We start from the raw sequence: 8,887 nt of genomic DNA, 5'->3' as shown, positions 1-8,887 counted from the left end.
CTGCTCCTAGGCAAGCAAGAGATGCGGAAGAATAACAGCAAGTGGAATAACAGAAAATGCCCACGCTTCATCTTATTTCTTTGATATTTTTAATATAATGCACACAATCCTGATTGTATATAGAGCTGCAAATTGGTCAGCTTGAACAACACAAATAGACTTACCATTTTTCATCATTTTTATTTTCAGTCCGTTGCATTTCCTGGCTCTCAGAAAATGCTATCCCTGTACTGGAATGGTTTTGTTGCAAATATTATGGGTAGATATAAATTCCTAAGGAAAAGAATATCTTTTCTGATTTTCTTCTAATTAAGTGCAAATTATTTTTGTGAACTTGATATTCTTTCTCAAAATCTACATTTTGTACTTAGTAAAGAGAATCTGATTCAGAAAATTGATAGCAAAAGAACGTCTACAAGCCAAAAAAAGGTAATCTTAGCATTGTGTTGTGGTTTAGGCCAAATCCACCACTGGGGACCCGAGGGACCCCAGACGGGACCGACAGATGCTCCCCTCTACCCCTCTACAAAGAGAGAGGCAGAGGAGGAAAAAGAGACTTACGAGTTTAGAAGAAACTAAACTACTTTAATGAAATATTAATAATAAAATAAAAAGAAATAATGAAAAATATATACAAAACCGTATCAAGCTCCCGAGATGACAATCACGTCACCGGCTGGCACTGGGGCAGTCCCAGGCTGGACTCAGTGACGGACGGGAACTGGATTCCAGATGCGGATTCAGGATCGGGATCACAGGCAGACGAACAGAGTCCTCCTCAGACATCAGCCATTGAAGGAAGAACGCGTGACCCTTTGATCCCTCAGCTTTTCTACTGAGCATGAGGCAGATGGGATGGAATACCCTGTTGGTCAGTTTTGGGTCACCTGTCCTGTCCGCTCCTCCCTCCAGGTGGGACCCCACTATGCTTTTCCGCTTCCAACCCTACAACGTGACAAATGACAAAGTTGGTTGGCCTTGGCTGTTATGACAATAAGTGTAAGCAGGAGCCTCAAACCAGGACAACGTCTTTCATAGAGTTTTTCTTCGTGAGCAAGATTTGTGTGGTCTAAGTTTAGCCACCCTAAGGTTAGGAATGTAGTTTAAATTTCTCATGTAGGCTCTCTGTTGGAAATGGAGAGATATAGGCACTCTTTTGGGGCTATTTATTGAATCATAAGACAGTGCCAAAGACAGGTGAGAGGACTCACTTTCCCAGAGGTGCTCCGTGCTCTCTGCTGGCTGTCTTGAGTGTCTACAGGATTAGATGCAGTGATACACCAAACTTTTATCTTACTAAATGTAGATTAAATAAATACCCCCTTGAAGTGTCTTGTAAAAGGTAGTAACAAGAAAGTTCCGTTTTGTTTTGAATGTTGGGCTTTATCCAACATAATTAAGGTCAGAGGAAGACAAGCTAATAAATATTTACCTCCCTTAATATGTTTCTCCTTATTCTTGGCCAAGTGGCATGACTGAAGAAAATATAATTAGTTTATTCAATGAATCAGTAACAATATAATTCCACTATAGGAGGGAGAGTTATGTTCTTAACATGACAAGACACCAGAGTAATCAGTAGATTAGGCATGAAGAATTGCCACTGACCTGCCACGTGTAATAAAAAAGATTATTATTGTTTGTTTTGTGTAAATGTGCGGGATAAAATCTTGATAATACTGTGTCGTTGTTGGGACGGACACGACACTGACATCAAGTTGCAGCAATCCAATTTCTTTATTTAACAAGCAGTGCTTTTTTATAGTCTTTTACCCAGGTGCTTATCTATGCATATATTCAGCATTCTACTTTTGCCCGATACGCTCTCACATCACACAATGTTCATGCTCTGGTCAAAGCCAGGATGTTTGCCAACCCTTATCTTTTTACTTAGCTCTTCTCAGGACTCCCCAGTCTCTTCAAGGGTACACGGATATCTGCTCAAGGTCAACGTTAAACTCGCATTCTGATCCCTCGGACCAGCCAAGGTTTCCCACAGGATAGAATACCCTGTTGGTCAGTTTTGGGTCACCTGTCCTGTCCGCTCCTCCCTCCAGGTGGGACCCCACTATGCTTTTCCGCTTCCGACCCTCCGACAGGGCAAATAACAAAGTTGGTTGGCCTTGTCTGTTATGGCAATAAGTATAAGCAGGAGCCTCTCTGCATCCCATGCCTGGGCATCAGCTATAAACAATTGGTCTGATCTCTCTGAGAGAGTGAACACTGTCTGCACAATATGCAGTTATTTTAGTAGTTAGAAGAGGCCCCGCTAAGAAGCGAAGTTACTGAACGAAATTGGTTCTGTTTTACCTCAAACCAGGACAGTCTCCATCCACAACCTTGGGGGATTCCTCATATACAGGGGTGAAGAGGTGGAGGGTCAGATGTACACATGCGGCACGGGCTGCGTTAACCCCCGCGCCTCCCACTGCAGGAATGACCGCAGGCAGACGCACTGTGAACCAAACATCAAACCTTTAATGAATTAAGAAAGAGAGAGAGATGTGGGAGAGTGGGGCTGGGGCTGGAGTGGGTGGGTGCGGGTCGCATGCGGTGGGGATGCGTGGTCCACGCCTTCTCTATCAGCCCATGAAGAGAGGCTGGGGGAGCGTGGGGCACTTTGCCCCCCAGCATCCCCCAGGGTTCTGGGTCGCGTGGTGGCCATGGTGTTGCCATCTGCCCTCCATTTGTTGCTGCCCATGTGCTGCCTGCTGCTGCCCACTGCGGCACCGTCCCGCTCCGGCGTTCCCTCCCACAGGGGTTTGGATTGTTTTTCCACCTGGCACACCACCATCTTCCTCTTCTTGGGTGGGATGTTGTCCCACGGGGAGGTCTCTTGCGTCCTGGGGGTGCCGTGTGGCGCGGGGCGCTTGGCCTGCTTGCCACCCGCCTCTCCTGATCTAGGCACAGCCTGGCAGGAGACAACGGCTGGTGGCAGCAGCGAGCGGGTCAGAACCTCCTGGGACTGCCTCCTCAGCAGCTCCTCCAACAGTTGGGCCATGCGGGGTGGCCGATGCTGGGGGACAGCCGGGGGTCTGGCCAGGGTTCTTGGCAGCGGGTGACAGAGGGTTCTCAGTAGGGAACTCTCTGGAGGAGCCTTCAGGGGATCATTCCAGGGACTCTTCACAGGACTGTCCTTTAAAGTCTTCTCTGAACTCTCCGCAGAGCTCCCCTTGGAAGTCTCCAAGGGACTCAGTGGCAGCCAGGTGGGGAGGCCTGCCGCCACCCCACCCTGCTTGCCCTTGGGGTTCTGCAAGGGGGTGTCTGGCACTCCCCAGAAGGGCTCATTATCCCAGAGCATTGCTTACACCAGGCGGTCCTTGGAGCAGTCACCCTCCACCCCAGGCTCCAAGAAGTCATGGACTTTGTTAAAGGAGGTGGAGCTGGCAAAGCTGTTGGGGTCATCAGGGAAGGTGTTTTTGCCAACTGCCAGCATCACCACCACCACTAGCTCCTTGTTGCAGCCACCCTCTGCCCTGTGCTCCAAGAGGTGGGGAAGCTTGTTGAGGGAGGTGGTCAATGTTCTTTCGCAACATCTCTGTGGTTTTATTCAGCTTCATGGTGACCAACCGTGGCCTCTACGGCCAAGAGAGCACCAAAGTGGTCTTCAGCGCCAGACAATGGCCTGGAGGTGGTCCCCTCGCCCACCGGCTGGACCTAACCAGGGGTGTCCATGGAGGGACAGCTTTGCTGGTTTTGCTGCCTCGGCTCGGTGGTGGCCGTTGGAGGGCCCCGTAGGCGGGCTCCTTGAGCAGGCTGACCTCAGAACTCGTTGCCGATAATACGGCTATTACAGACGTTATGAAGGCCGAGGCTTCGCGAGGATGGGAGGACTCGGCCTTCACTGCCTTCAGCACTGTGCGTTCGGTGAGGATTTTCTTCACTATTCCTTCTCCTTCTCTTCCTCCTTCTCCTTCTCTTCCTCCTTCTCCTCCTCTTCCTCCTCTATAGGACTGAGGGTTGGCTGCCATCTCTTGGCTCTGCGTCCATGTCGTCTTTTGGGCATTGCTTTGCCCTTGGGTTGGCTGGTCATGGGTTGGTTTGTGTCGGAGGAGACCCTTGGGACCACCAACCGCCGCCTGGAAGGACACAAAGGGAGAGGTCTACCTGAGGACACAATGGGTTTGGGGCTGCTTTCTGCCCCTCCCCATGAGCCACGTGCCTCCTCATGTAGCCAGCAGCAGGTTGGCTGAGGAAAGCCCCTGTGCCGGGACCCTCATCTGACACACAGCTGTCCCATTGTCCCTAGACCACACTGGGGCTCTCCTGAAGAGCTGGAGAAGATCCAGCCCTGTGAAATGGGGGTGTTCCCGGCAGCCACATCCCACCCCTCCAGGTGCTGCCTTCACCACGCTTGGGTGGTGATGACCAAGGAGCGTTCAGGGCTGGGGAACGGGCTCTTGCTGGGTCAGAAGATCATGGAATGGTTTGGGTTGGAAGAGACATTTAGAGGTTCATCTAGTCCAATGCCCCCCGCTGTCATCGGCAGGGCCACCTTCCAGTAGACCAGGTTGGTTCCAGCCCCATCCAACCTGACCTTGAACACCTCCAGTCAGGCTGATGGAATGGTTTGGGTGGGAAGGGACCTTTGAAGGTCCATCTAGTCCAACACCCCTGCCATGAGCAGGGAAGTCTTCAACCAGATCAGGTTGCTCAAAGCCTCATCCAACCTGGCCTGGAATGTCTCCAGGGATGGAGCGTCTCCCACCTCTCCGGGTAAAATGGCCCTGTGTGGCCGCCCACCCTGAGCCTTCAGCCTCACCTGGCCAGAGACCTTGTCCTCTTCTTCTTCTGCAGCTCCAAGATTTCCCCGAACTGCGGTGTTTTGCTTTGAGTCGGGCTCGGAGCAGCAGGAAAGGGAAAACCGGGAAACCCCACTGGAACCAGAAAGAAGACACCTTCTCAGAAGAGCGTCGCTGCGACGCTGCCAGACCACCCAGGGACACGCAGGGGGTGCTCAGGCCTCTTCCCAAAATGTCCGAGGGTTGGACATTCTGCTCCTCTAGCAGCCCCATCGTGTCTTCCCCAACACCAGCCCCATTTCCAATGTGGTTTTCCGACTTCGTCATCATCATGATGGTCAGGAAGGAGGAGCCGGGTGGTGCCGGGGAGGGGACAGGTGTCATTTCTGAGGGGAAGAGGGGGAGGAGAAGGCCTTGGCCCACCATCCTCCCACTGTACCCTTGGGCACATCCCACCCCGGGGCTCTCTTTTGGTGACACCAACAAATCGTTAGGACAAAAGGCCCTCAGGAGTTGGCCTGAAGCTTTGGGACAAGTCGGAGCCTTTTGGCGCTCAGCGTTGGCCATTTCCCCACAAGATGGCAGAAGTTGGCTGCCCGTCCCATGGAGAAGAGCTGGGAGCTGCTTTACCTTTCCCACCTTGCTGGAGAGGTGGCAAACTGTCTTTTCTCGTCTGCACATCCTCACCAGGGACTTGTCTCGAGGTCTTGAGGAGAGCCCTGGGTGGGTGTTTGGGCACACACTCCATCACAAACCTGGAAAGAAGGAGAAGACACCCATATGACCCATGGCACCACCAGCACTTGCCACTTGCTGCGGCCACTTGCCCGCAGGCAGAGTTTGGCATTGCCATGAAGGCCATTGACTTCCCAAGTCTACCACATCCCATCCCCAAGGACGGGCCTGGGAAATGGAGTCGCCCAGCAAAGAAGTCCAGGCCACCATGGGAAGAAATGTCACCCAAATTCCTCTGTCTTTCCCCTCACAGCTGCCTTATGGGAGTGACTGCGGCCTGGGGACATCATCAAGAGTCGCCGCCTGGTGTCCCCAGGACACCCGCAGCGGCACAAGGAAGAGATGCTACCTTGGGCGTTGGCATCAAAGAGCGGCTACAGCCGCCAACGTACTCACTTGGGAAAGAGGATGACACGGCCGGAGAAGCTCAGTGAGGCCACGGGTACCACTGGGGACACAATCATGTCCAGCAGATGGGGGACCTGCAATGGAGGAACACAAAGATTCAGGACATCCTCAAGGTGGTTGAAGCACTGCACACTGGAGGATGCCAAAGACAGCAGGACATCCTCAATGTGGTTGAGGGTCTCAGTGTTAGAGGAGGCCAAAGATGGCAGGACATCCCTCAACGTGGTTAAAGCACCCCACATTGGAAGAGGCCAAAAACGGTGGGACATCCCCCACATGGCTGAGGCACTCAAGTGTCGGAGGAGCTTGAGGCAGCAAGTGTTGGCAGGACCGTAACTCTCACCTGGACCGAGTGGCTGAACGTGTCCTGAGGGACCCCACACAAGCAGTGCCAGAACACTGCCGTGGGACCGCACGCACCACAGAGAAACCAAAATGCTTACCTTGAAGACAACCTTCTCCAAGTTCTCCTTCCCAGACAGCCTCTCCAGGAAGCTGCGGTAGAATATCACGCGCACTTTCGTGCCTTCGATGAGGAGCACCCCCACCTCCCTCAGGATGAGGGCCACATTCTCCCCCTTCCCCAGGCAGCGCGAGAGGAGGGTCGTGGTGCCTTGGATGCAGTCCACCACTTTCTGCCGGGACACGGCGGCTGCCACGGCCACCTTGGAGTACTTGAGGGGCTCCATCTCCTTGTTGCCTGGAAGAACCACAGGAGAAGGATGGAGAGGCTCACCCGGTGGCCCGTGTCCTACAGCTTGTGTGTCACAATCATTGCATTGCCCCAAAAAAACTCAAACCCACTCAATTATTGGACTTTGGAGTTGCTTCAGACAAGATGACCGTGCAGTCAGCCATCTTACCGGGCAGGTAGTCCTTGTTGTCCATCAGGTTGTGGACAACAGCAAGGTTCCTGGCCAGGTGGAACACCGGCTTCTGGATAGTCACGGTTTCATCTCCGACCTGGACGTGTTCGAGGACAGTACCGAAGGAGCCAAGGGTGGGAATTCGGACACCCTGCAAGTGGACGAGAAGGGTGGGAGGGTGAGGACTGGCCAGAGGGAAGATCTGGAGGTGACCTCCCCCATCCAGGGATGGTGCTTCAGGCTGGATCCTGCCCTCTCCCACCGTTTGGAGGCACGAGCTGGGTGGTGGGGAGAACTTTGGGGAGGAGATGTTGAGTCCTTCCCCTCCTCAGGAGAAAAAAACACCACTGGAGTTTGGGCAGAACCAGGATGAGGCCATCCCGGGGGGGTCTCCAGCGACCTGGATCAGCCCTACCAGAAGTGACACCAACATTGCACAGGCCCCGTTTGGCCGTCAGTGGGGACTTTTGGGGTGAGATTCCTGTTTTCTGAGGAGTTGAAGGGTGAGAGCAGGCCACGACCCAGGGGGATCCCACCACCCCTCATGGTGCATGAGGAGGACGCGGGTGTTGCACCACCTTGTGGAGCAGGAGTTGGTCTTGAATGTAGCCAGCCACTGCATCCCAGACGGCCGTTCGCTCTGAAAAAACAAAGAAGAACCAGGTCAGGCCCCATCTCCACCAGCTCTCAGGTCCACCCCAAACATCTCCCCCTTGAGCCGCGACGCGGTGGCAGACGCCAAGTGTCAGGGCTGGCTCCGAAATGGTGACAAGCCCTTGAGTCTTGGCTGCCGGAGAGGTGACTGCGGTTGGCCGTACCTTCAGCGGTGATGCTGGACATAGCGAAGGTGTGCTCCATCCCATCCCAGAAGTCCATCTTGGTCCGCCTCACGCTGGTGGGTCGGTTCTTGGTGGCGACAGCCATGTTAGAGGTCATCTTATGGACGTTCCTCCAAAGTGTGGGACCCACCACCCGGTGGGCCCTTTTATACCCCCTGAGTGGGTGTGCCACGCACCTCTTGTGACATCAGGGTGACATGTTCATCGCTGATTGACTGACCGTGGTGACACGGCAACCGCCAACCTCTGGTGGGGTGGCCATTAGCAGGGAGAGCTTCAAGCAGCTCAGGATGCTCCAAGCCCCGTCCAACCTGACCTCGGACCTTCCAGTCATGGACACACAGATTGGTTTGGCTTGGAGGAGACATTTGAAGGTCCATCTCGTCCAACCTCCCCTGTCTTTGGCAGGGGCATATTCCAGTAGAGCAGGTTACTCAACGCCCCATCCAACCGGACCTTGGATACATCCACTCAGACCCACAGAATGGTTTGCATTGGTTGAGTTGGATTTTTGGGTGGTTTGGGTTCCAACAGACCAGGTTGGTCCCAGCCCTGTCCAATCTGACCTTGAACCCCTCCAATCAGACTCATAGAAGGTTTGGGTTGGTTGAGTTGGATTTTTGGGCTGGAAGGTTTGGGAACCAGTAGAGAAGGTTGGTCCCAGTCTCATCCAGCCTTACGTTGGACACTTCCAGTCATAGACCCACAGAACGGTTTGTGTTGAAGGGGACCTTTGAAGGTCCATCCAGTCCAACCTCCCCATCATCGGCTGGGACACCTTCCAGTAGACCAGGTTGGTCCCAGCCCCATCCAACCTGACCTTGAACACCTCCAACCGGACCCAAAGAACAGTTTGGATTGGATTTCTGGGTGGTTTGGGATCCAGTAGACGGGGTTGGTTGCAGCCCCATCCAACCTGACCTCAGACACTTCCAGTCATGGACCCAAAGACTGGTTTGGGTGGGAGGGGACCTTGGAAGGTCCATCCTGTCAAACCCCCCAATCACTGCAGTGGCCGAGAATAAAAGTAGTGCCACGAGTGGGGCGGGTGCTGCTGCGTTATTGTATCTCATCCTATTGTATTATTTTATCTCTTTCGTTTATTTTGTTTTTTCCTCTTGAGCTGTTGAGCAGAGATGGTTCTCGTGCTCTCTTCCCATCTCGGGGGGGTCGTTGGGCTGCGGCGTGGGGCTGCAGAGCCCGGGAGGAGAGGACAACCCCGAAGAAAAGGTCCCCTTGCCGCCCTCCACCAGCAGCGGTGGGATGGGTGCAGGGACCCTCCTGCCATCGGCTTATC

The sequence above is a fragment of the Vanellus vanellus genome (assembly GCF_965231255.1).
Source record: "Vanellus vanellus genome assembly, contig: HAP1_SCAFFOLD_77, whole genome shotgun sequence".
NCBI lineage: Eukaryota > Metazoa > Chordata > Aves > Charadriiformes > Charadriidae > Vanellus > Vanellus vanellus.
The sequence above is the reverse complement of the archived record's forward strand: the minus strand, read 5'-3'. Positions refer to the sequence as shown.